The 27,391-nt window shown below is 43.8% G+C and overlaps 1 protein-coding gene and 1 long non-coding RNA gene across 2 annotated transcripts in view; one reads left to right on the top strand and one right to left on the bottom strand.

Moving 5' to 3' along the window:
• Positions 1–3,835: 3,835 nt before the first annotated feature.
• On the bottom strand, positions 3,836–24,347 carry LOC310687306. The gene is made up of 4 exons (XR_014516375.1): positions 24,245–24,347; positions 10,938–11,033; positions 10,222–10,347; positions 3,836–3,946 (listed from the first exon to the last, which is right to left on the bottom strand). It is a non-coding gene; the product is annotated as an uncharacterized lncRNA (long non-coding RNA).
• The window catches only part of LARGE1 (LARGE xylosyl- and glucuronyltransferase 1), a 317,228-nt gene continuing 306,338 nt past the window's right edge, over positions 16,502–27,391 (top strand). The window contains exon 1 of the mRNA XM_083462155.1: positions 16,502–17,595. The gene's annotated coding sequence lies outside the window, so the exon portion shown is untranslated. The remainder of the gene's footprint in view (positions 17,596–27,391) is intronic.

Genomic DNA, 27,391 nt, shown 5'->3' with positions numbered 1-27,391 from the left:
TGATTTATTATTATTTATTATCCACCCTTCACCCTAAGGTTCCAGAATATGCCACAGAATAGTTAAAAGCACCAGAGGGAACAGCTGAGCCTTGAAAGTATTTTAATTTTTTCACTGCTTTTCATTTGTGGATCTGTTGTTTGGGGCAGTGGCAGCTCCTTACAGACAATTTCACCTAGGACTTTCACCAACAATCCGCAATCCTCCTAAGATTTGAAAGTCTAGTTACCCTTTAAGAGGTGAGTTAACCAATAGCAGGTGGCGTCTAGGAGAGATGGCTTGGAGCAGGCTTCCTCAACCTCGGCCCTCCAGATGTTTTGAACTATAATTCCCATCATCCCTGACCACTGGTCCTGCTAGCTAGGGATCATGGGAGTTGTAGGCCAAAAACATCTGGAGGGCTGAGGTTGAGGAAGCCTGGCTTGGAGGCAGAGGCTTAAAGGTAAAGCTAAAGGGACCCCTGACCATTAGGTCCAGTCGTGACCGACTCTGGGGTTGCGGCACTCATCTCGCTTTATTGGCCAAGGGAGCCGGCGTACAGCTTCCGGGTCATGTGGCCAGCATGACTAAGCTGCTTCTGGTGAACCAGAGCAGCACACGGAAACGCCGTTTACTTTCCCGCCAGAGCGGTACCTATTTATCTACTTGCACTTTGACGTGCTTTCTAACTGCTAGGTTGGCAGGAGCAGGGACCGAGCAACGGGAGCTCACCCCATCGCGGGGATTCGAACTGCTGACCTTCTGATCGGCAAGTCCTAGGCTCTATGGTTTAACTCACAGTGCCATCATGGGAGTTGTAGGCCAAAAACATCTGGAGGGCTGAGGTTGAGGAAGTCTGGCTTGGAGGCAGAGGCTTAGGAGGCTTCATTTAATTTCCAGTCCTTGCTGGAGCAAGTAGCTCACTCAGAGCTCTCCATGGTACTGTAATAACACCATTTGCCGTTTGAGCAAGGCAATCTCAAAATTCCAAATGAATTACATTGTTGTTTTGGATACTGGCCCTGGTATCAGAGACTTCACTTTCAAAGATGGTTTGTAGTGTTACAAAGTGGTTTCCTTGCTTATTGCATCATAAAGCAGTCTCTATACTGAACATTGTCTGCTGACTCCCAGTGAGTTGCCAATTCAATTGTGCATCATTAAACTATAGATCTTGCACCATCCTTTGGGGGCTGGTTCAAGTGAGTTTAACTAAGATGGCAAAACCAGCGTCCTGCAGGGGCTCATTGGTTTCCACTTGGGCAATAATTTGTATTTTAAAAGCTGCACAAGAAAAAAAAAATTGGAAAAGTTCCTGGACATGCAACTATTACTCAAGCTCTGCCAGATGCAACCCAGTTTGAATCCTGAGCCTTCCTGCTTTAAGCACTAAACTGCAATATTCATACTGTGGTGTAGTAGCATTATTTTAATGGCTTCAAGGAAAGCCAGCCAGGTAACACTGAAAACTGTAGAACTGAATATCTAGCTTCAGTTTCTGCCTTAGGAAGGGAAATTCTTTCTGATATTGCTCACCATACAGATTGGAATATACACTTAGAATAGCAGATTTGGGAATATAAAGTGTTTATATAGGGACTTGGATTTAGTTTCCCAGTCTCCTCCTTTCTGTGAAGAGCTTGTGGTTCCTCGTATATTATTATTATTATTATTATTATTATTATTATTATTATTATACCAGGCAGAGAGCCTTCTCGGTAGTGGCACCCACCCTATGGAACGCCCTCCCATTCAGATGTCAAGGAGATGAGTAACTATAAGCTTTAGAAGACATCTGAAGGCAGCCCTGAAGCTTTTTAATGTGTAATGTTTTACTATGTTTTTTATATAAGTTGGAAGTCACATAGAGTGTGGGTTACAAATTATAAAATTAGTAGTAGTAGTAGTAGACTGGGGCTGTGCACATGCAGCTCTGGCTATTGTACAAATGTAGAGTAGGATCCGAGCCTATGTATTAAAACAGGTATAAGAAGCCTATAGCTTCCCAGATGTTGTTGGACTGCAGCTCCCATCAACCTCAGGCAGCTTGGCCAATGGTTATGGATAATGGAAACTGTAGTCCAGCAACACCAGGAAGGCCATAGGTTTCATACCCCTATACTGAAACACAATTTCTTTGAGTTCGGCAACACTGGTATTTGTTTTACTGATCAAAATAACAGTTGGCTTTTCAGGGCGGGAGAGGGAGCTTGCACAATCCCATGTAATTTTTAAATTGAAGTGCTATCACACACTTTTCTCATAGATACTCAAACGTTCTGACAAGTTGCATTGACTGTGACTACTTTACTTGTTATGTCTTGAAGATTCCACTCCTGGCAATTGTGCGCCTGCCTCTCCCTCTTGGTGCTGTTCCCTCACTTTTCTCAATACAGAATGACAGTGGAACCATAAATCAATAAGTGATGGGAAACTGAGCCATTAAAAAAGTGTACCATGACTTCAGAAAGATCTATTGATCATCTAGCCATGACCTTGAGCTCTTGGTTTCACAACGAGGACAAAAATTCAGTGCAGACTGTAAGTCCATTCAAACTCAGTAGCGCTGGCAATTTGCAACTTTCACATGTGGGTTAGTTTGTAAAACTTGCTTTTTAGGGAAAGTGTGCTTTCAGCTGAACACTTTCTTTTCACAATTCAAAACAGTTTCTTAGCATATGGTATTTTCTAGCATAGTTTAGGGAGGTCCTGACTATATTTTATGAGTACAGAAAATATTTTGCTTTGTGTTTCAAAGAAGTACCACCCAGTCTAGCCTTGCTAAGGGCTTCAACTGTTGCTTGGTTAATATGGCAAAGGAAACAAGTTGTCACACTGGCATCCCTTCTATCATTGTTGGTTTGTTCCCCCAGTTATTTCCATCACCTATACAAAATAGGACTACCTCATTCATTTCTCACAATGCATTACACTATTTGCTATGAGGATGGAGGAGGGAAGGAAATACCGTATTTTTCGTCCCATAGGATGCACCTAGTTTTTTGGGGGGGAAATAAAGGGGGAAATTTTTCCTTTATTTCCCCCCCCCCCAAAACCAGGTCGGGGAAGCCGAACCAGGTCGAGGAACAGTGGGATGGCGGCGCTGCACCTCCCTGCTGTCCCCCAAGCTTGTGGGGCTGGCCAATGTCTGCCCGGCACGCGGAGCGCTCTGCTTCAGGGTGCCCTTCACGCCGGGCGGCAGGCTGCTACCCGCAGTGTGGGGAGACCTGCGGGGAACTCCTGCAGGCTCCCCACGCTGCGGATGTCTGTCCGGTGCACAGGGCGCTCTGCTTCAGGGTGCCCCGCACGCTGGGCGGCAGTGTGCTATCCGCAGCGTGGGGAGCCCTGTGGGGAACTCCTCCAGGGCTCCCCACGCTGCGGATGTCTGTCTGGCGCGAGGGGCGCTCTGCTTCAGGGTGCCCTTTGCGCCGGGTGGCAGGCTGCTATCCGCAGCGTGGAGAGCCCTGCAGCGAACTCCTCCAGGGCTCCCCACACTGCAGATGTCTGCCTGGCACGAGGGGTGCTCTGCTTTCAGCACGCCCGGCGCTCCGGGAAGCAGGCTGCTATCCGCAGCCTAGACAGCCCTGCGGGACCTCCCTCAGGGCTGCCTAGGCTGTGGATGTCTTCCTGAAGCCTGGAGAGCAAGAGGGGTCGGTGCGCACGGACCCCTCTCGCTCTCCAAGCTTCAGCAAAAGCCTGCATTCACCCCATAGGACGCACCCAGATTTCCCCTTCATTTTTGGAGGGGGGAAAGTGTGTCCTATAGGGCGAAAAATACGGTATATATGTTATATATTCTATCTTGAGCCCCATTAGAAGATTTACATCATTATTGACTACGACACACCCTTGGGGAGGGATGCCATCTTGTCCTTCACTTATCGCAGCAAAATGCCTTGCGTCAGCTTTGAAAGCTCATCCATTGGTATAGCCAAGTTCATCAACTCAGACCCCAGTAATTCATGTCCTTTCAAGATCCACAGAATATAATAAAGTGGGGAAGGCAGAGAGAAAATCATAGGGTCTAGCAATGTTTGGAATCATAAAATGCCGGCAAATTGTTAAACACAAAAGCAGAGCTGTTTGATACTGACAGGCTAATTGCCATTGGCTTTGCTGCTATCATGTTGCTTGACCTAAGCACCAGCTTTTCCCAGCAACCGCTGATGAGGATGAAGAAGATTATCCCTTGGCACTGACAGTTTCACTGCTGAAAAGAGGTGACCTTTTCTTTCTCAGTGCTGTCAGGGATATCCCCAGCTCTGCATCCATACCTACTCAAAAGCTGACAAGACTATATAACAATTTATCTGGGGGGAAAGACTAGGCTCATCTCAAAGCTGGAAAAGGAAATGGACGGGCATCTCTAATTTACAGGTGTCTGTAAATAAGTTCATAACCTTCAGCATGAGACTCTTAATATCAGGGCTGTGGGTTTGAGCCCCGTGTTGGGCAAAAAGATTCCTGCATTGCAGGGGGTTGGACTAGATGACCCTCATGGTGCCTTTCAACTCTACAATTCTATGATTCGCAATTAATATGATGCCTCTTACAGTATATCCACTTCCTCTCCTTCAAATATTTGTAAGAAGATCAGCATTTTACATTTACAGTACAATGATATCACTATAACAGTCATTGCTTTCACCAGAGAATCCTGGCAACTGAGGACTCTTAGGAGAACCCTTATAGTACTATAGTTCCCAGCACACTTAACAAACTACAGCTCCCAGCATACTTTGGGGGAAACCATGGCTGTCAGAGTGGTATAAGAGTGCTTTAAATGTGTGGTGTAAATGTGGCCATCTACATTACAGACTATATTGGCACCATACATGTAAAGCACTATGGTGCCATTCAAATAGTCGTGACTTGCTCAAAAGAATCCTGGGAGATGTAGTTTGTTAAGGGTGCTGATAGTTAGGAGACCTTGATTTCTCTCACAGAGCTTCAACTTGCAGAGTGGTTTAACAACCGATCCCTCTTCCCTGGGCACTCTGTATGGTTGTTTCTTTATGAGTAGGCTAAGGAAGGACCATGATATACCGGTACTGAAGAACCAAAGTGGTAATGAGCATCCAGTGCACCATTTGACACAGAACCTCTGACACATTAATCCAGCCCATCAGGAAACTGCACATGAACACATTCAATTAGAGTGGGCGGAAGTGCCACAGCATGCAAGCATAACTTGGGCAATTGAATATTTTCCTCTTGGCAGAATAGTCCTATTCAGCACACTGAGGAGGAGAGACAAGCTGTCTGTTCCAAGTGTTTTAAGGCAACAATTGGACCTGGTGGTGTTTTGTTTTGTTTCAGTCCACAATGCTTCTTTAGCTGTACATACAATTAGTTTCACCTTCACTCTTCTGTTGTCACACACATCCTCCAGGATCTTATTCTACCCATGTCTTCAGATCTTTTCTCAAGGCCCTGTTCCAAGTACACTACCCTTTTTAAGAGAGGTGCACTGTGCTTCAGCAAAGAACATGATATTTGCTGCAGTAGAGCCCCAACTTTGGAATGCAGACACCTGTCCAGTGCCAACATTACAAGCTTTGCAACATCTGGCGAAGACCTCCCTATTTGCTCAAGCAAAGATGGGGAAACTGTGGCCCTCCAGATGTTGTACATTTATGCCCTCCCATCATTCCTGACCATTGGCTGTGATGTCTGGAATGGATGGGAGTTAGAATCCAACAATGTATGGAGGGTCACAGGTTCCCTATCCTTGAGTTAAGTGGTTTGGGGAACTTTTCTCTATTCTGTTCCCCCCACCCCACCCCCAGATTTTCAGTCACTTCTTTTCGCTTTATTTATCTGTTGGTTTGAACTAGTATAGGCTAGCACTACCACCTTAAAGAGGCAGAAGGTACAGAATCAGCTTCCAGGACCAGTTATATATACTTGTGTTGATCTGCCCTACTCACCAACCCAGCAGCTGCATTCTGCCCTGACTGCAGCTTCCAGACCAGGAGGGTTAAGATATATTTCAAATGAAAATGGGCTTCACCCAATTCAGTCCACTCCTCTATGGGCTTTGATGCAGCTATTAAATGTTGGCAGTGAATCCTCATTTTGGGTATCATAAATGCACTGGTTAGGTGCAGAAGGAGCCTGTGGCCAGGAGACTATTCATGATTAATTTGGTTGGGTGGCATTGGGCTTGACAGATTGCTTAACAATATTTGTTATTTAAATGCCAGAGTAGCTTATTTTAGTATCTTAGTTTAGTGTGCTTGGCTCTGGGACTGATGCATTTGTTATAGGTATTCTCTGAATTTATATACCTGGCAGTAATTTCTACTGTCTGGCAGCCACTCTCTGTCAATGACTGAATGAGCCTTCTCTCAAAGAAGACACAATTCTTCCCTCAGACTAAAGCCAGTTCCTTTCTAATTAGCATCATGGTTCTGGGGTCTGTAATGGTAAACCTTTCTGAAGTTAATGAGGCAATTCTGGGAACAATTAAGCCTTCCATGTATAAAAGACACACAATTTTAATGGAAATGAAGTGTTCCATTTTGAGCAGGAGTAAAATCTTCATTCCTGCCTCAGCTATAGAATTGTCTGTAAATCTGGTTTTAAGATACAATATTAAACTATGAGTTAAATATAGATACATCCTCTTCTTTCTAGTATAGACAGGAAAGGAAGCGAATGTTAATTACAAATAGATGCGAACTAGTTCATGTTTTCCTCAGTGTCATTACTTGCTCACATTACATTACGGAGCAATAATTGGAGAATCCATTTATTTATCCTGAGCATCATGCAGCAAATGATATTATCATGCAGGATAAAACTTGTCCATGGTGCTGCCATGATGGAGGCTCATGGGAAGGATGTGGTGCTGAGTAAAACCACGCGGTAAGTCAGATATTGGTTGGTAAGAGATGGCTGGGTATGGTTGGTGAGAATGTCTGAGAGTGTGGTTTCTGTATGAAGGATTGCTAAGAATGTGTTTGGGAGCTGCTCCTGGGCTGCGGAAATGTGGGTGAAGCTTCTATAAATGTGCCTTTTATATGTGGATTTTTTAATTGCAGCATAGTATTTTATTTTTATTTGCAATTTTTAAAAAATGCTTAAGAGAATATATTGTTTTGCTGTTAATTATGCTGCCCTAAATGTGGACCTTGTATTTGATTGTCATTTGTAATGCTTTATTTTTACATTTTGTAAAGTTTTATCTTATATTTTAAGATAGGTTGTAAACTGCTTGAACATTTTCTTTGGAGGAAGGAATGCAACACAGAGATTATATAAATAAAATGAATAAAAGTGTGTCAATTAGAAAGCAACAGAAATTGCAGTAAGGTATTAGCATTTTGTTCATGCACAAAGTAACAGCTCTTAAGGAGAGCTGGTCCTAAAGCAGGATCCGTCCAATTTTTCCTAGTCTCTCTGGTCAAATCCACACCATACATTTAAAGCACATGGCTTTCTCAAAAGAATCTTGGGAACGGCAGTTAACCGCTCACAAAACTACAATTCCAGAATCTACAGTTTCCATTATTCTTTGAGGGCCAAACAATGTGCTTTAAATGTATGGCATGCATGTGACCTCTATCTGCCTTGTTCCATTGTACTTAAAGATAAGCCTGTAAATATCATTTTCCACAAAGCTAAAACTAGTGATGGGCTTCTGCTGCTGGCTCTGCTCCTTAGCAACGGGCCTAAAGGACAATTTCCCTGTGCACCCTAACAATTTGAGAACATGAGAATAGCCCCACTGATCTATCAAGTCCAGCACTCACAAAGACAACTCAAAAGGAAAACCTGAGCACAACAGCACTTTCTCTACTTGTGATTCCTAGCAACTGGGATTCAGAGGTCTACTGCCTCCAACAGGGAAGACAGAGCTTAGCCACAGTGGCTACTAGCTATTGATAGCATCAGCTTCCACAAATTGAACTTTTGTGATAAGAGCCTAATTTATCAGATGGAATGGAAATTCCAGTGTGGTTGTCCACTTGCTTGTTCCTCCTGTTTCCCACCTGCTTGTCTTGCTGCTCCTTCTTATCTGCTTCTTTTTACATTACTTCTCAGCCAACTTGTGGTGATATCCTTAGTGCATGACACCTAATATAATTACCGGTAGGCAGCTTCCAGGTTCAGCTAGCTACTGTACTGAAACTCAGACCACTATTTTAACTATCAAGTTCAATGGCATTGCATCCTTTTCCCAAATGCAAACAGTCAGGAAATTTGGGGGGGGGGGATTTCTGAGCTTTTCAGTGGTACTCTTTGCAATATCACTGATAAAAATGTTTCATGGCTGCCTGTCTATTTCTTTCTGTTGCTCTCTCTCATACACCAGTTAAGCTCAGCCTCACACAACTGGAATACAAGGTACAATGGTCTCCCTCTGCAAGACTTTTGAGATGTGTTATAGTATCAGAGGGCAATACTGTATACCATACTGGTTAATAGGATTGTGTCAGCATAAGTGAATGAATCATTCCCGTTCCCAAACACTCCCCTCCAGTCTTTGTTTAACAACATTTGCACTTTCCTGGGTCTTTGTTGCCATCATGCAATAGACCTATTTACTTTATGATGTGGGGCTTGGGCTTGCTTTCTGGAAGGATTACATTTGGTCTGTTTTCTGTTGCAAAGCTTTCAGCTGTACTCTGATGGAAAGCTGTCCTGCTGATCCAAGTTAGGTAAGCCCTGCATGCCCCTGCTGTAAATGTAATTGTGTTCAGTGCAGTGGCAAAGTGGGAACTGGATGTTTAGTGCTTAGCACATTTCCTATGAAACACCTCACCACCACCTCCTGCATGCTCCCTCAGCCTTCTTCACATTTCAAATGGAAGAATCCAGCAATGCTTAGGACCTCTGCACAGGGCCTATTACCGCAAACAATACTCTTCTTGAATCATCGTATCACCAGAGACTTGGGTAGTTAAAATCAATGGTCCAATTCATAAGTTGTGAGGCTATGTGGTAAGCCACATCCCCGTGTTGGACTCTTGCACTGCCTCTGTAGTATACAAAAGATCCCAGCACAAGGAATTGCCTTGATCATGTTGCATTACTGATCTGCTGTGTGGAAAAGATACAAATGTAGCTGCAAAGACTGCACATTTCCCATTATGTTAAAGGGAGAGTGTTGTGTCCTGCTAGGGAGATTAATAATTTTATTGGTTCATGTTCCCTCACCCTAATGTTTTATATCAGGTTATATGGTAAAAATGGCAGAAATGTGAAAGTCAAAATAGGAATAATAATTTCCATATAGAGAATGATATAGTTCACTAGGAAAATTCAGAATTGTAAGGCTCTCTCTCTCTCTCTCTCTCTCTCTCTCTCTCTCTCTCTCTCTCTCTGTGTGTGTGTGTGTGTGTGTGTACACACACACACACATAATTTGAATTCAACCTGTGTCCATATTATTTAAGTTCCTTTTTGTAATTTTTATTCAGATGTGTTTTCCCTTTGTTAAACTTTTGTTTTGCAATGGCCTGGTGATCAATTACCGATAAATGAATTTGAAATGTGATTCCTTCAACTCTGGAGGTAAAGGAATTTCAAGCAGGGCCTCAGATGATGACCGGAGTGTGTGTGAAGGAACCTACAGAGGAAGGCAGTTACTAATTTGTGGAAGAATTTTCTCTCTCTTTGTTCAGTTCTTGTTTTGTTTTAGAAGATACACCCACAATACTGGACAGGAGAGAGAAATTTGCAGCCAACTGCCTGTTTAATTAGTACCAGGGTGGCCATGTGTCCTACTTTACAGAGGACATTAGTGAAGTACAGCCAGGGGACAGTCCTCTGCTTAAAGTGCTGACTGGTCTAAGTTTGGTTTCAAAATAAATAACTATAAGCAGGATGAGCAGGGGCCTTGAAGTTGTCCATCAATAGCTGGCACCTGGGCAGCAGACTAAGCAGGTACACAGACCACCTGGTCCCAGTCTTCCACACCATGGTGAATTGTATTGTGTTACTATTTAATTTAGTCATTTCTAAATTTGCATTTATGCATATAAATTAACAGATGCATTTCCCCCCCAGACTTGAGTTCTCTATTGTCCTCTTTTGGGGAAAGGTTTTTCTCTTGCTTGGCAATAAATAAATGGCCACTCTAATTAGCAGACATGTAAGCATTGCATTGCAGGAGGTTGAACTAGATGGCCCTCAGGGTCCCTTCAAATGCTACAATTCTATGATTTAATGATTGGAAAATACATGTGCATATGTTCTCAAACCAAATTATAGGGAATCATAGTAATAGCTTACCAACCATGTAGCAAACCGCTGGATAATTCAGAAGTTGTTGGCTGCACAGGCCGATACAGATGATCAGAGCCATTTCCAATTGACACTTTCTTTTGCCCTCTCATTTGCCAGCCACTCTAATTCACTCTATTTATTTAGAAAATTAATACAACATCTTCAGTCAAACATGGGTTCTAAAGGGCAGCATGTATAAACGTTCCAAGTATCAATACAATATTAAAACAATCAATAGCAAATCAAGCAATGTCATAAAAATGGAGAGCTAATAAACCAAAACCATTCAGACAGCTAAAACCATATAGTAAAATTTAAAAGCCTGTGCAAAAAGCCTTGGTGTCTTAACCAGGTGCCAAAAGGAATACTCTGTCAGTGCCAGTCTTTATCCCTAATGTTAGAGGCAGTGTGCCTCTGAATGCCAGTAGCTGTGAATCACAAGTGAAGAAATTGCTGCCCCCCATGGTTCCTTTGCAGCTATGAGTTTATCTGCCCCACATCCAACACCACATGTGCCAAATAAAAATTGCACCTGGACTTAATTTAATCTGATATATACTATTATCTGCAAGCAATGCTCTTCTGCATTCCACATAAGACCAAAAAAAACCCCAGTCTCTATAGAAAAGAGTAAATGGATAAGAGTCTGATATCAGAGAGAGACATAGTCAAAGAAACCAGTGGGGGGACATTTCAACCTCTCAGGACATTGTGTTACTCACCTTTAGGGGACTATTCTTGAAGACGAAACTTCAGATAGAGTTTCCAGTATAAAACCACTGAATTACAACTTCTCAAGAAGTTCTATCACCTGGGCCCTGAAACGAGATAATGGGTTTTTATCACTGCAGGTGTTCATTGGCTTATCAATGCCAGGATACTTGTAACATCATCCACACTGCTTTGTAAATGGTCACCATGATGAGTTACATAAAACACATTTAATATAACCGTAATAGTTTGGACTTTTTGCATTTCATTTCTCTGTTATCTAACAGTTCCTCTCTCCACCAACCACCTACCCACCAGTTTATATACCTGATTAAGCAGATTGTAGTCTGAAAGCTTGGACCATAATACATTTGTTATGGTTTAAGGTGCTACAAGACTTTGTTGATTTTCCCGTAATATACTTACATTGCTACCCCTCTGAAAATTGTTTTGTGGTTGTTGGTTTTAAATTGATTTCTTGTTCAGTTATGTCTGTAATGCTTTCTCATTTATGTGTGGGAAGGGTTAACAATGTTTTGATCCCTATCTCCAACCATCTGCAGAGAGTAGGAGATTTAATTTCAACACCTTTCGAAAGTAAAATGAATTCAGCCAGCCATGTTTTATAGGTGCTAGCTACACAACTTTTTCCCCCCTGCCTAAAAAATAATAATTAAAAGATTACAGCTGAAATGGTACATATCATAGGGTTCTGGTAATAGAAAGCTCATTTCATAATTTGACTCTAATTGTATTGACAAGATAGTTTGGAGGAGGCAAAGAAATATGCTTCCCTCCACTCAAAATACAGGGAAAGAGCCATGGATCATAAGAGCTCAGCACTAGAATCTGTTTTCAGTGCTCCTAGATTAGTATAGGGATGAGTTACTAAGACAGGAGCTGCCTCTGCGCATGTTCAAAGCAAAGTACAAGTGTGTCACAAGCAAAAAAAGGGGGGTGAAGTTACCATGCAACATCTGAGTAAATTGCATGGACATGATCTGGCTGCACAAGTAATTTCTCTTGGGTAAATGCAACAAAGCGTTGGAAGCAGGGTTAAGCATGCATAAGCCTATAGGGTAGCTTATGACATATTTTTGCATATGGTGCTGCCTTCCTTTTTTTGCTATGGTGGGGGAGCATATCTTTAGTCCAGAAGGGAGAGAAGGATCATAGCAGTGTGGAATATATTTCCTTTATCTCCTGACAGAACCCCATTAACATAGCCAACTATCGTGCATTATTATCTTGAGAACCAGCAGAGCAAAATCCTGCCACCTACCTCTTCATGCTCCCTGCTACATTGAGAAACCTTGATGAAACGGGTTGAATTTGGAAGCTCCCTTAATATTTACACTGCAGGATAATTTGCTTGCATTTTAACTAGCCTGAAGGATTATGCATGGCGAGAGGAACCACATTAAACTAGTTGTGCGATTCAGATGGGGCCCCAACTGGAACGAAGATCCCAAGACCAGATTGTGGCCATATTCACATAATCTATTTACAACACTATGATACAACTTTAAACAGCCATGAATTCCTACAAAGATTTTTTGGAAAGTGTGTTTGTTTATGGGTGCTGAAAGTTGTTAGAGGCCCTCTAGTCCTCTCAGCCACAATTTTTGGAGTGCTTTAACAATTGATCCCTCTTCCCGGGGAACTCTGGAAACTGTAGCTCTATGAGGAGAACAGGGGTCTCCTGACAAATCTCAGCACCCTTAGCAAACTACGGTTCCTAGGATTCTGTTTAAAGTGTTTAAAATGGTATACAGTAATGCTTTAAATGTATGGTGTGACTATGGCCTGTGTTGGTAATCAGTACCTGATCCTCTGCCCCATTGCCCCAGTCCCCAAATTGGTGTCCAAGTCACAACCTCTTCAGATCTCTTCAGATGGTTGCTTATTGACCCATTGCTAAGTGCCAGCTGATACAAACCCAATGAAAGTAATCAGTCCCCAGGAGTAAAAGTGTGGCCTATGAAGTTGACAAGAGTAGTTCTTTTATTTCATATGCAAGTCACACAATTTGTATATTATCATGTAAGATTGTTTGCTTTATTGTCTAAGTAAATGCCAATTAAGTGAGAAGCAGTTTTCCCCCCTTTTTGCTTTTATTGCACGCATTTGGTAGCTTTTATGGTGACTCACAATTCAATAAATAGAGCAGCAAATCATTACTTTCTGCCTTAGTCTGATGATTGATTTGCTTTTCCTGGGGAAAGCTTCTTTATGGCTCTTGTTGCCTAGACTAATGGAGGAACTTCAATCTTTTAAGCCAAATTCATTTGTGGTTAAATACCAGTGGTTAACCATCTACTCTTCATTTCCTTTGCCACATCCTAGACTACTTCAAACATTATGTAAATGTGAGGGATTTTCAATGGTTAAAATATACATACTCGTGAAGCAATTCTGCCACTTCCCATATCTTGAATTGATTCTCCCAGGCACAGTTAGAAACAAGATAGGAAAATACCTTAACTTCCACAAAAGTCAGTCCATTTGGTTCAGCAGCAGTTCTCCAGGGTTTTAGACCTTTGTCTTTTCCAGCCCCAGCTGGAGTTACCAGGTAGGACTTGCTTCATGCAAAGCACCCCTTGAAACACAGTCTTTTCCCACATGGTACAAACTTACAGCTATAACATTTCCTTTTTCAAGAGGCATGGTTGTTGTTCATACTTTGGTGTCTAGCTGACTATACTATTTGGAGATGGAAAGTGAGGACACTTGCCCCAGTGATCCTGTTTTTTTGTTTTGCTTCATGTAATGCATTAAGGTGGCTAAAGTATTTTAGATCTCCTGAAACTCATTCAGATACACCCATCTATGCCTTCTCCTTTGGCCTATGATTTCATTCTAGACAATAGGAATGTGCTATGTTAAAAGCCAAGACTGCTTAAGTGCCAGCCTTGTTCCTTAGTACAGAATAATTATCTAGGGTAGGGTGCTTGCAGTTGTCCTCCTTGCTTGAGGAAAGAACTGCCAGCATATCATACAGTGTTTCTCCAAATCATCATTTCTTGTTGGAACTCAGCAGCTATTGTAGATTTGCCAAGATATTTTTCATATGGTTTTCCGGGGTGTCATTGCATGTCAACCGTCCCAGTCCATAACAGTTAAATGATATCACTGCCATGTTGAGCTTTATGGTATACTTCAGTTCATCTGATATAACTCTGACTGTAAAGCATTCAGCAGTGGGCACTGCTGGAGGCAGGATATTAGACTTGATGGACGAATGCATTGATGTGGTATGGCAAATGCTATCTTCCCTTAAGTAAACAGTTCTGAAGTTCAAGATATTTTGGTAGACTTTGCTGCAAAATATTATTTTTAAAGCTCCTAGATTTCTTTAAACCTTCAATAAAACACTCCCCACTCCTAAGCAAGCCATCCTATTTAAGTGGCTGTTGCGAGGAAACAACTTAATATTTGAAGTATCTGTGGTAGTCTAAAGCTTTCCAAAGATGTCATTCCTCCCCATAATTTTCTGTTACTGCTCTGGAAAGTTGTTTTTTTTTTAAAGCAGCAGTGAATGTTTAGTTGTATCATTCTCTCCCATGAATATTTACATTATTATTCATGGCATATATGCTCACACCTCCACCCCCCATGTGAAAAGGGTGGGTGGGCTAAATGGAAACAACTCAGAGGGTTTAAAAAAATAAACTGTTATTTGTTAAGTGCTTCTCTCAGTGGCTTAAAATGTTTTGTTCTCTTTATGCTTAACTCCTTGGGCTATTCTCAAACAAAGGCTCTTTCTTAATAGGTTGATTTATGGCAATAATCCACTTTGCATCCCCCTAATGGAGGGGAAGAAATGAGTTAGAAGAACGCTGTACTTTGCAGACAGGTGCCCCTGGTCCACACATGTCAAAAAATAAGGTGTCACAAGAACAAACTCTGCTACATTTTTATTCATTTTTTTATTTTTATTTTTGAAGAAATGAGTTCAAGGAAGTGGCATTAAAATCTGACATGTTAATGGGACCAGGACATTAAATATTATTTTAATATGTGGAATATTGACATTTTGATGGCAGCATAATTATTAGATGTTATTTTGTAGCGCTGAAACATCATGCACCTGTGAGCCATATGGGATTAACCCACTACAGTACATCTTTTATGAGGAAAGGGAGGGATGGAAAGAAGTCCAACTCTACAGCTGTGAGTAACAAACATGAAAAGGAAGGGATCTCGATTTGAAACCAAGGTCAGACTGGTTCAGGGCATAGCTGTCAACTTTTCCTTTTTCTTGCGAGGAATCCTATTCGGAATAAGGGAATATCCCTTTACAAAAGGGAAACGTTGACAGCTATGGTTCAGGGACAATTTTAACAGTCCACTCCTAAGACACCTATATTTACTTTGCTGGAAAAAGAGAGTCCAGTGGGAGGATGGCTAGGTTCAATCTCCAGGTTAAAGGATCAGGTGATGGGAAACCCGCTGCGAGAGACAAGAGTAGCTGGAAGTCCAGCAGAATAAGGAGCCGCCAACGCGCTGCCCTGCCTGCTGCTGCCGGGACTCCCCGGGGCTGATGGGAGTTGTACTCCACAACATCTGGAGGGCTCCTCATTGACTTTGTCCTCCGCCTTTGTCCCTGGAAGTGCACTTAGCCAGGACTAGACACAGGGCGCCTTAGCGCCGCGCGAGTCTGCACAACAGGCTCGGGCTCGCAAAGCTCATGAGGGGCTGAGGGCGCTAACTTCACCGCGTTGTCCCCATGGAAACTGCGGAAGACCGCAGCGAGCTCGGAGACGCTAAAACTGCGCCCCCGCTTTCAAAGCCCTTTGTGCCGGGCTCCCTCTTGGCCCCAGAACTTGCACAGGGCCTCCCCCCGCTCTGGAACACGCGAAGGCGTCGTCGTGTGAACGGCTCCGGGGAGGGTTTTCCAACCTCGTCCCCCCCTGTGTAACTCCGGCCGGCCCAGCGGAGCGCAAGAGGCGGAGGAGGGCAAGACGGGATCCGGCGCTTCTGTCGAAAGGAAGCCCAGACGGGCTCCTGAGTCGCCGCAGCCCGCCCGAGGGAGAAGGAGCCACCGCCAGTTCCCCGCCTAGAGACACACGCACATGGCTAGAAGCTGGCGGCCGTTTTTCACTCGGATTATTACAGCAGCCTCTACTGCTCCTTCTAGGCTCCCATAAGAAGCAGGAGGCGGGCGCGCGAGGAGCCGGAGAGCGTGTCCGCGCTGGTGCCCGCCGTCAGCACTTCGCGGGGTTTCTCCGGACTTTTTCCTCAGCGAGGCACCGCCTCCGCCGGGAGGTGCGAAAAGCGGGACAGAGAAGAAGCGGAAGAGCGGGGAAAAGGCTCGCCCTCCGGCTCTTTCCCCTCAATCTAGCCACCGCGGCGAGGGGAAATACCCTCTCCGCTAACTACCGAGCTCCGCTCCCTTCCCCTCTCTCTGCCTCTCTCCTCGGCGAAGCGACAAGCGAGGGGAGGACGGCTGGAAGGGGGAGGGCTCTGCAGCAGGGGGCCGCTCCTGGTTGGGCCCTGGCTCGCCGCCTGTCACAGGGCGGCGTGTGTGTGTCGGCGGGCTGGCCCCGCCTCGGCTCTTCGCCGCCCATCCCCTCCGCTGCACAGACAGACATGACACAGATCCTCAGTGGCTGCAGCTGCCGCTGAGCGAGCGGCCACTTCCTCGGGCTGGGGCGGGCGCGAGGGCGCGCAGCCTGCTGGCAACGGGAGCTGAGGCGGAGCAGCGGCGGCGCCTTAGTCGGCTTCCCCCTCAGCGAGCAAGACAGAGAGAGAAGCTGCCTGCCTGCCTGCCAGTAGCCACACTAGGGGCCAGCCTCGCTTAGCGCCGCCCGGAGCCCGCCTTCCTGCCTGCCTGCCTGCCTGCTATCCCTCCGGGCGGGGGGCAGCCCGGCTCTCCCGGGAGCGCCGAAGCCGGCTGCCGAAGTGGTGGCACTTGGAGAGCCGGCGGGGCGGCGCGGCGCTGCTGGGAAGGAGAGCGAGTGACTGAAGCGCCGCCGCCAAGGCAGCCCGAGCGGCACCCAGCGGCCACGCAGACCGGGCTGCCTCGCCGCCGCCTCTTCGTTGTCCGCGACCTTCTTGAGGGGCTTCCCCACACCAGCCTCTCCGAGCCCTGTCCGGGCCTGGGTTTCCCCCGCCCGCCGTGCTTGCAGGCCCCGGGGAGGCCGCAGCGGAGCTAACGGGACGTGCCCCTCCCCGGGCCAACCCCGCGGGCCGTGCGAGGGGGCCTGGGCTCAGCGCGAGGCGCCCGGCGGGCCACGGGGGTTGCCTCCCCCCCAGGACAGCATGGGGGAAGGAGGAGCCGGCAGGCCCTGAGCAGGCGACCGGGGAGGGGGGCTCCCGGTTCTCCCTCCTCCTCCTCCTGCTCCTGCTTCTCCCCCCCCCCCTTCCTCCGCTGCTCGCACGCAGATCGGACCAGCTGAGCTGCCTTATAGTCTGGGACCGACGGAGAGATCCTCCGAAAGCGCTGGATCGGCGCCTGCTTTTCTCGCGCAGCCTGACCATCGCTCCCCCCCCCTCCACCGCGAGCAAATTAGATTGGTAGAAAGAAGGGGATCTGCGTCTGTTCCGGGTGCCTTTGGTTCCCAGAAGGAGCCCAACAGCTGCCCGGCTTAGAAGCGGCCAGCCTGGCAGGGGATCCCCCCTCCCTTGGCAAAGCACCTCTCCGCAGCCGCGGCAGCAACAGAGAAGGTAAGAGGCTGTTTTGGGCTTGGGCGGTGATGCTGAGCCGGGTATTGCTCTGTGAGAAAGAAGAGGGGGAGCATCTTCCGTCTCTTCTTTCTTTCTCCTCCGTAAACCCCTTTAAATAAGCGTGCGGCCCGATCCGACGCCCATTTTACGTGAAAGAAAGTCCCGTTTTGTTCACTGGAGTTCATCCCCAAGTAGGCGTGGATGGAATTCCAGCCTCACTTCTTCTGCTGCTGCTGCCTCGTTTTGTGTGTTCTTCTTCCTGACGAATTGGGCTTCTTTTCGAGATACACAATCGCAGCCATCTCTCAAGAGCTGCGCTCCTTTCTGTGCAGCCCATTGTTGTTTGCACGGTTACTCCGAAGCAAGCCTCCCAGATTTCCGTGAATGTTGGTAGGATCGCAGTCGTCTTGAGCCGGTCGAAGGAACGCACCACCGCCAGTTATCTCCATTGGCGGTGGCTAAAAGGAGACCGGGTTTGATTTGGAAGGCAAGTCATTTGTCTAGGACTGGATTCATTCGCATACACTTTGCTCAAAAAATAGTTATGATGCTTATTGCCCGTCCAAGACATACAAAAGTCAGGAAGATGGCAGTTGCCACCTGCATTCACTTCCGTGATGTGTAAAGGAGATTTATTTAAAGTCACAGAGACCTCTGTAAGCAAAGAAGTGGGCTATTGACTTTATTTACTTTTAAGTGGTACTTGCTGTCATTTGGGTGTTGGTACTCAAAAACAGAGCTTTAAGACCCCCATGAATTCCAAAGTAAAGAGAAAAATGTTTGATGGAACTGAATCCTCTCAACATCACTGTTGAGTTGTGTGTAACTTGTGAAAAGTATCCAGGGTGGAATGGCCAGAAGAACCTGTTCAGAGTTTATGGATAAACTGTTGTCTGTTGGGGTCTCAGTATGTGTGTGTGGATCTTAGCCACCAAGTAGATTTTGAGGTTGGGGAGAAAAAGGAGGCAGATAGGCTCTCTTTGAACCTTACCATGTATGCTCAGGAGTCAATTACAACTTGCTTCAATTCTTGAACCATTCTACTAGCATAGGTCATTAGGATTGCAGCCTTAGGGATTTTGTTTTGTTTAATGTGTGGAGAGATGAGAATCTTGGACAGCAAAACCATCAAAGCTAGCCCTGGGCAGGAGATATTGATGAAGAACAGTGCTTAAATGTGCAGCCCTGTGTATCTTGAAAACTTGCCTATTCCGCAGGCTAAAAGGTCTTTGTTGTATACCTTGTATAATAGATTTTTTTAAAAAGCGTTTCTGCTGTATCAACAAATAATTGCTGTGTATCTGCATGGGGGGCATGAGGAAGGAGGGAGGGAGAGTTAATGAGCATGCTTGAAAGGTCACTTCAACATTTCAAGAAGCAAGCTTTCTGGCTGGTTTGACTTAAGCGATTAGGTTCAATAAGGAGTTGTCACATTATCAGCTGTGTCCACTTCTTCTCCAGGATGAATGGGCTGTAAACATTATTTCAGTCCTCTCTGAATTTATTAAAGTCAATACCCTCTTAATAGACAATCTGGTTAAATGGGACACTTTCAAGGAACAGATTGCTTTCAGCTAGATGGCTGTTTAATTGGGGCGGATTCTTCCCTTGTACTGCTTTAGGTTTGGTGTCTTGGACAGATTTCTGCTGTTATCAGCCTGTGTGAATTGTGTCATTTAGTTCATTTAGCTGATCTCCTTGGGGAACAAATAAACAACTTAGTGACTCTGTAGAGATAATATGAAGTTTGGCAGTGCTTCATGTAAGTGCTGTTGGATAGGTTCCTGGTTCATATTATGTATTCCAGAGCCCATCTGATATGCTTCTCTTCTGAGCATTACCTCAAATTGGGGTGTGGTGGGGGCTTTCCTTGTTCTGTCTTACATTCATTTAAAAAAAAAGAAGAAGAAACAACTACTGGGCAGGTGTGCTGTTGCCAGCTAGCAACCAAAGGCTTTCTTCCTGGTTGACTGATGTTAGAGGCATATGTGAAAATGGATTAATTAAACTGCAGCAGAATTTTGAGTAGTTGGCACTGTGTGCAAGGATGCGCCTTTCACTTTGTCATGTATAGAATTTGGTTAGTAAGGGACCTGTGAGAACTTGGCAGAGGGGTGTCTAATGCAAGGTGTAAAAAAATGCATTTCGCATATTAAAAAGTGCTACATAAATTGGGCACAGCTTCAGTGTAGCTGGGATTGGGTATATCAAACTTTGCATGGGCTGCACATTGTTTGGTCTTTGGACAGAACAGCTCAGGAAATGCTGCCTCTTTTAGTCTGTTCCTAAGCATGTTTATTTGGAAATACGTTCAACTGAAATAATTGGGAGTTACTACCAAGTAAATGTGTGTTAAGATTATGGATATTAGACTTACTGGAATGGGGCATGCCATCCACTATGCCAGAGCTCATTACAAATCATGATGTTATGCCAGTGTTGCAGGCAAATGTGCCAATGCAGATGTTTTGAGTTGGGGAGTCATTATTCAGTCTCTCCCCCCCCCCCCCAATCCAAATTACTACTTGAAAGTGGAATGGAGAGGAATTTGGCAAGGGCACAAATTCTAAACCCAGAGTCCTAGAACATCATTTGGAAAATGCCAAATGATCAATGCTTCCTGCCTAATGGAATCTTTCACAGATGCTTTTTCTTTCTCAAACTGAGTTGGAGAGAACTGAAATGGCCATTGGATTGGACCTCAGTAGTTTGAGTCTGGATCTTAATTCTGGACTAGGTTCTTAGGCAAGTCACACAATGTTTATTGTCCTAGCCTTAACACACCTTTAACCACCCTGTAATATTTACTTTCTTTTCAATATTACTTGGTGTTTTTTTTAAGAAAACCATTCTTTCAAGCATACATATGCAGTGGAGAGTCTAAATTATGCACCTTACTAACTGTGTGTACCTGAGAGTAACAACTAAATCAGAGTAAGTGTTTGATATATACATGTGTACCTTCTTGAAACTTGGTTCCCTGTCTGTTGGTGGTGACTCCCACAGGAAAGGGGACTTGTACATGTGAATGAGTTAAACTTAAAATATCATATAAATTACTATTTATTGACAGTTTTGCACCTAAGAAGTACAGGAACTTTGATAAATTAACCTAAGGTTGCTTACACTTTCGAGAAGTGCTCTGCTGGAAATGGCAATATTTTAACTTAACACAGAAATAGTGCTGAGTGTGTTGCTATTTGTATTCTTCAGCCTCTTACTTCAGCAATATGCTAGAGGGACTAGTATTGCTACTTCCTCAGCCCCCTGCCCGCCCGCCCCAGTGTTGGAAACCTAGATACTGTCACAATAAGCCGCTATAATAAGCCAGAGTACCAAGCCCTTATTGCCAAGAGGTCTTGTGCTTTAGAGAAATTGGTATCTGTAAACACTCTTGCAGCAGAGGGAAATATCTTAACTAAACCTAAGCAGATTGGAATGCTGAGGTGTGATACAGTTGAGCATGAAGTACCAAATGGTAACTTGCAAAGCATTTAGATGCAGTCTCTCAGGGTGTGTGTATTTATAAGGACTCAGAACTGACTGCGGGACAGGCCTTGTCAACTACAGATCTATAATAACACAAACAGATCTGAAGTTTAAACTTTCCAGGTCTTGGATTGTCCTGCTGTTTTGGTTGTCTGTGGTGGTTTACAAATCGTGTGGTCAGCAGGGCTTAGTGGCCATGTAAAATCCACAATGAACTTACTGCAGAGTCATTGATGGGCTAGTAGCTTTGGGGGGGGGGGTGAGAACCCATAAGTTAGTTAATGGATATTAAGGCTGGATCCCCCCATTGCCTTTGTTGCTTTCATGTATCCTGTCTGGAATGTGTGCTGTGGCTGAACATCTCCATTGATGTAACCCATTAGCAAATACTCTTCCTCTAATATACTGTACTTTGGAAATGCGTAGGGAAGACTATACTAGTGATAGAGGGCTTAAACAAATCGGCAAGGGTCTGGCTGCTCTCCTCTGTTTTCACATAAGATATGATGGATTTTGGGTTGCATTATACAGAAGGATAATAATCCTTTCAGATGTTGGAGTATGTGTGAAAGAGAGCTAGGAATAGCACTGAATATTAAAAAGCCAGATACCGTCTGCAAGCTATTGAACTTTTCTGGAATTCTAAAGAGTGTCCTCTCAATAAACTGCAGCGCAGAAGAAGGTAGAATTTATACTCCGTGAGCTTGTAACAAAATATTTGTGTCCTTTTCTGGCACAGAATGATAATTGTAAGTACATTTTCACCTAGGTAAGGTCATTCTCTTGACAGATAAATTGTGTTGGTGCACAGAACATCTCTCCTGTGAGTTTTCTTGAGCATATGTTGCTTTGTACGTCTCTTGTGGAAATGAAGCGCTCTTATAAATTCTGTACCAAGATGCAGTGCGTTACGAAGCCTGCCTAACCTGCACAGGGATATTCTTGTTCATTTTGACAGGAGTAATTGCATGTTGCTCTTCAGAATCCAGTCCTTTTTAATGAATATTTTTCCTTTCTTGTAACCCAGATTTCGGTGCAAACTGGCTTCGGAAAGTGAGTAGCTTTTTGCTTGGTGATTCAAAAGCTGATGGCTGCTGGTGGTAGGAATTCATCACCTACTATAAAAATTGTTCAAAGTGGCTTATGAAAGGAAAACAGCAATGCATCGCAAAATCAACAATCACAAAAACAATTTTGTAGCAGGAATAAAAAAAAGTAGGAACATAATAGCAAATGTAACAACATATAAAGAAAACATTTCGATACTATGAATGTAACAGCATTACATTGGCAACATTACAATTCCTGAAAGTAGCAAAAATAATAACAAGTTGCACCTTCTTTATACAAACATCCCTCCTATGATGTTACCTATAAACAATGTTAGAAACTCAGATATATAAGCTAGGCGCCCAATGGCTCCTTAAACTAGGGTTACAGTCACCAAAACTGAATGCATAGTTTCCATTTTGGGGGCAAAGATGGCTCTAAAGTCATATTTTTCAATATGACTTTTTGGTTCCCGAAATTCATTCTGATTGTGCAGATAAAACATAACAGATTCTACAAGATTTGTCACTAGTCAAGATCCAAGGATCCTCAGGCATGCACCTCCACGTGGCGTAGACGTCAGGCACCATCCTGGCGCCCAAACATCTTCATTTGGTCTCAAGTGGCCACAAGCCAGGTGCAAAATGCACCTGGTGAATTTCAAACGCTGCTCACAGTCCCTCCCCTACAGCAACATATTACAAGGGAAAGTGATAGTCTGGAAGAGGGGAGATTATTGGGGGGGTTTTGTTCTTATTTTCATTATGTATTTTGTGTTTGTTATACTGTAATTTTATGTTGTGAACCACCCTGAGATCTATGGATGAAGGGTGATGTACACATTTAATAAATAATAATTACTACTATTTCCTTTTGGTGCTTGCTGCTTGAAATGTACTATCCTGTGCCCATTGATGTTTACAGTGGGACCTACTTGTGAATAAGCATGCATAGGATTAAGCTGCATGTCAACTGTCCTCATATAATGATGGACATATAATTATATACATCCAATAGTTGTGCCAGTCCCTTAGAAGAAGCCAATAGCCAGTATATGGTTACAATACATTTAATAGGACCACCCAGAATGGCAAAGTCATGTCTGTGTTGTTGTTTCTTGAAAAATGTAGCTTTTTTTTTTTAAAGTCATTTCATGCATTACTTTCAGGGAGGAAGGGGGCAGCTTTGGGGGGAATTGCCCCAGGGGCTTCATTTGTGGCTTCATTTCCATTTTGGACCTAATTGCCTTAGTTTGGCCTTGGGGAAGCATTAAGTGTGTAAAGAATATAGAAGTGCAGTGTTCTTCAATGAATGGTTTGAACTTGTGTGTGGAATCCTTTCTCTTTGTGGTGAACCACTAAATCTATGGAAGGTAGATGCTCACCTTAATGGTAGGGCAAATCCTAGTCAATGTGAATGTATTGTGCATTAATTGCATTTCCTGCTCCTCTGGCTTCATTTCCATTTTGGACCTAATTCGGTTTTTTGGCTGCTCCTTATTTATACCATTTGCACGGGTGGCGCTGTGGGTTAAACCACAGAGCCTAGGACTAGCCGATCAGAAGGTCAGCAGTTCGAATCCCCGTGACGGGGTGAGCTCCCGTTGCTCAGTCCCCTGCTCCTGCCAACCTAGCAGTTTGAAAGCACGTCAAAATGCAAGCAGATAAATAGGTACCGCTCTGGCGGGAAGGTAAACGGCGTTTCCATGAGCTGCTCTGGTTCACCAGAAGCGGCTTAGTCATGCTGGCCACATGACCCGGAAGCTGTACGCCGGCTCCCTCGGCCAATAAAGCGAGATGAGCACTGCAACCCCAGAGTCGGTCACGACTGGACCTAATGGTCAGGGGTCCCTTTACCTTTACCTATTTATACCATTAAGACAAATCCAAATTTTGTTAAACTCCCCAAGAGGCTTTGCCCAATTTTCCATGGGGTTTAGAGCAGGTCTGTTGCTGGAAATCTCTAGTATAATTTCCAAGAGCTCAGGCTTCTTGGTCAGTCTCATCAGGAATGTTGATAACCACTCATTGTTAGTCAATTGTGGTTGTGCTGACTGTTTGCCCACATATTCTGGAGTGAGAAGGGGATTTTCAACAAACTCCTTGCTTACATTACATGTTGATAGTTGCTGCATCCCACAATCTGCAGCTGATGTTTTTGTTTTTTAAGTGGCTTCCTCCTGAGAATATTTTTGCCAATCAAGGGTCATGTAGGCCCTGTGATGACATGGTGCAGCCAATCAGATTTGACAATATGACGATGTCACAAAGCCAAGTCAGAGAGAGGGCAGGAAGCATTGTCAGGAGAAAAGTAAATCAAGGGGGACATATGAGGTTTATAAATTCAGGAATAGTATGGAGAAAGTGCACTGCATACGATGAAATTTGTTGATAGGAGATTCAGGACAGACAAAAAAAAAAAGGACCTGTGGAATTCACTAACATATGATGTGATGATGTTTTAATCAAAGGTTATAAAAACTCATAGGTAGATACTTTTATTAATGGTTTATTAGCAATGGTGTCTAAATGTGATTTCCGTGTTCAGAAGCACTGTATCTGAAAATAACAGATGCTGAGATGCACACAATGAGGAATGCTAATGCCTCCATGCCCTGCTCATTTCCAAAAACATTTGGCTTTCTTTCTGATAATATGGCAGTCTTTAAAAAACAAAACAAAAACTTTGGTACATTTTAATTAATCTTTGTGAAGTGTCTTGGAGATGAAAAGTATTGTGTAAAATGCTGTGTTTTTGTTTTAAGCAAATTATTTTTGATTCAAGAGGCTTGAAACTAGTCTTGATGTTTATTAAGAGCTTTGGTTTATTCCTGGTAGCGTTTGTTGCAATTGCGGACTTTGGAATATGATTTTAAGGTGTATAAAAGACCTGGTTCTGAAGGCAGAACTCAAAGAAACCGCTACAGCCATATTTGTGATTTCTCTTTGCCTGACTGATGTCCACCTTCTCCTCAGCCGCTTCGCTGATATGACTCATGCTGATAAGCTCTCCAAGGTCCACCAGCTGCTTCAGCTCCTTCATAGCTCATACATGGGCACAGAAGGATAGAAGGCAGTGATTTGTCTCTGTTCACTTAAAGCATTGCCTCCAGTTTCCCAGAGATGGCTTTTTCATACATAACTCCAGTGCTCGAAAGCTTGCACTGGCAAATTGATCATACAGGCTGGCCCAAAACTTCTTGGGGGGAGACTCTTTAAGTCAATGAGAGAAACTACTTTTTAAAGTAATTCACAGATGGCACTACACACCTGCACAATGCCACAGGTTAAACTCTTATTCTTTGTTGCTTTTATCTCATGCCCTTCAAGTGACTTAGGGTGGCATACACAGCCCTTTCTCTTATTTTACATTCCCAGCAACCTTGTGATGTAGGGTAGGCTGAGACAGTGCGCTCTCAGCTCATCAAATGATCTTTGTGGCTGAAGGCAGATCTGAACCCAGATTTCACTGGATCTAGTCAGTATTCTAATCACTGCACTGCGAAGCTGAATATATGGAGATTGAAGACAGACAAAATAAAGCACTTCTTCACACAGTGCATACTTAAACTCTCACCAGAGGCAGTGATAGCCACCAACCCTGGATGGTTTTAAAAGAGGATTAGACAAATTCATGGAGGAGAAGGATACCAGTGGCTCCTAGCCATGCTAGATATGTTCTTCCTCTGCTGTCGGAAACAGTATGCTTCTGGATACTAGTTCCTGGAAACTGCAGGATGTTTTGCTTGGCCATATGGTTGGCCAAGGATGCTGGTATAGATGGGACACAGGCCTGATCCAGCTTGGTCTTACATTCTTATGCCCTTCATTTGCTTTCTCATCACCTCTCTTTCCTATCACTGATTCCCTGTTACTTTTAGTAAACATCTTACTTGATTTGGATGGTATCCCACATGGAGTCAACAGGATCCCAGCATTCTCCAGGCCCTGGAGTTTAGGTGGGGTCTGCCCACTAGCCTTGATAAATTCTCTCAATGGCTTCACAGCCTGTAGAATAGTGGCTTGACTGTAGCCACTGTGACAATGACTGTCCTCAGGCATCCTCGCAGCGCAAGGTCAGGTGTGTGACTATGACTTTCTTGTACCAGCAGGCATTATTAAAGTAGTGTTTGGTTTTATGGTACATTTTTCTTGTTTTCTTGCTCCGTTTTCTATATATTGTTTTTACGTGCACTGCTTAGAAATGTCTTATAGAAATAAGTGGCTCTGGTTCACAAGGGGCCTGAAGCAAAAGTAAGTGGAAGGGAGATAGCCAGAATCAGGTAACGAAAGTACAGCCTGGGCTTTGTGTTCTTTATGCTTTAAAAAAATCTGTATTGAGAGAATGCAGATGCTGCACCATTAGAAAATCAGTTTTGCAACCTGAATAAATAATAATAATAATAATAATAATAATAATAATAATAATAATAATAATAATAATTTTTATTTATATCCCGCCCTCCCCAGCCGAAGCCGGGCTCAGGGCGGCTAACAACAATAAAACAGTATAAAAGTATAGCATAAACAACACTCTAAAATCATTCATTATAAAATTAATAAATCTTTCCTTCTAACTCCTAGAAATCTAGTTCCCCAACTCTGACTTCCGATATTTCAGTAGATGACATTTCGCATTTTTAACCTGATCTCTGCAATCACAATGGCTTAGAATCTTTAAAAGAAAAAAGAAAAAAGAAAAAACCTAATAAGCAAAGTTAAGAATCCCAGGAAGCTGAATTCTATGCACAATGCCATATTCTACAGATTTCCTCTGCTCTAGCAGCATCTGTGCAACCCTGAATATAGCCCATTCCTGAAGATTATATGATAGCAGTGGTACTCTGAAGAAATATTTCTGCTTAGTTGCCATTGTGTCTGCAAAGTGCCATCCGGCAGAGTACTTCTGGTGGTGAATAGGCAGGCGAATCTGCATTGTCTCCACTGAAACATTGTCAACCTGCTGTGATGAACCTGCCACCTGCTTTGAGGACAAAATCATTTAAATTCAGTTGGGCTTTGGAATCTCACCTTTCATAAAACAGTGCCAGAGTGTGATGTGTTGGAGGCTCAGTCTTGCCCTATTAGTTTTGATGACTGTTAGTCTGGCTTGTCTACTGGCTTGCGCTTGTCGATAATGAGGACAATCGCTTAAGAGTGGGAACTATGTGCATAATAATATTAAAAGGTGTTTACAGCAGATGGCCCTCAGCTGTATAATTTCCTTCTCTTGGAGAAAGTTCATATCTGTGTGTTGT

Source organism: Podarcis liolepis (genome assembly GCF_965112155.1).
Source record: "Podarcis liolepis genome assembly, chromosome: 10".
NCBI classification, from domain to species: Eukaryota; Metazoa; Chordata; class Lepidosauria; order Squamata; family Lacertidae; genus Podarcis; species Podarcis liolepis.
Note: the sequence above shows the minus strand (reverse complement) of the source record. Positions and strands in the feature narration are given on the sequence as shown.